This window comes from Pteropus vampyrus, unplaced genomic scaffold (genome assembly GCF_000151845.1).
Source record: "Pteropus vampyrus isolate Shadow unplaced genomic scaffold, Pvam_2.0 Scaffold571, whole genome shotgun sequence".
Classification (NCBI taxonomy): domain Eukaryota; kingdom Metazoa; phylum Chordata; class Mammalia; order Chiroptera; family Pteropodidae; genus Pteropus; species Pteropus vampyrus.
In genome coordinates, this window is record NW_011889352.1 from 49,504 (window position 1) to 50,448 (window position 945).

The following is a 945-nucleotide window of genomic DNA, read 5'->3' on the forward strand; positions in this document are numbered from 1 at the left end:
GAGCCCCAAAAAAGCTTTTCAAAAAAGCATATTCCAGACATCCACACATGTAATTATACAGATTCTTTCTTAAAGATAATGGAGTTTTCTTGTCAAATAAGCAATACATTGTTATTATTTAGTATTCATTTTCTAGTTGGTGGTTTTTAAGTATGGTATTGTTGAATATAAATATTCCTTGGTTAAACTTAAAGCTTTTTTCATTCTCATTTCAGATATTAAAATATGTGGAAAATATAGAATAACTTATTAAGAACTTGTTTGGTTTCAATTAAAAAATTTTAGAAAAATATCTTGTTGCTGTTCTTAAATTAATTCTGCAACAGAAGCCAAGTGATTTTTTTGGTTTTAAATAGTAATGATACAGATTTTCTTTACCAATTATGTATATATTAACTACATTTAATATATCAGATATATTTTGTTTGTATCTCTAAAGAAATCTTTAGTGCCTGTCAGTATTTAATGACATAAATAACATTAATTAGTAATGTCAGAGTAGTGAATTTATCATTTATTTTCACGATAGAATAAAAAAAATTTATTTTTTTTCTGTGAAGTTGCTATTTTGAACAAAATACATGAAAAACTTGTATTTTCTGTTGACAGCAGAAATGAAACTGCTCAGTTTTTCGGTCTTTGTAATGTAACAGACATAAATTTGCTGACATTCAGTCTTTTAACCTGTTTTTCCTCTCAGGTGTAAGGATTTTTTTTTTTTTTTCAAAATAAAAAAAAATTCCTTTCGTTCACAATTTAGAGAAACGTCTCCATATACCCTCAGTAGCTACTAAAAAGAGTACTGAAAAGTTCTACAACAAATGAAGTTACTTCACTGACTCTTTTCAGAGCTTCAGCAAATTAATGCAGTGCTCTCCAGATAGTTTTTAAAATTCTTTATAAAAATCACAAACGTGACCTATCCTTTACCCCAATGGCACTTCA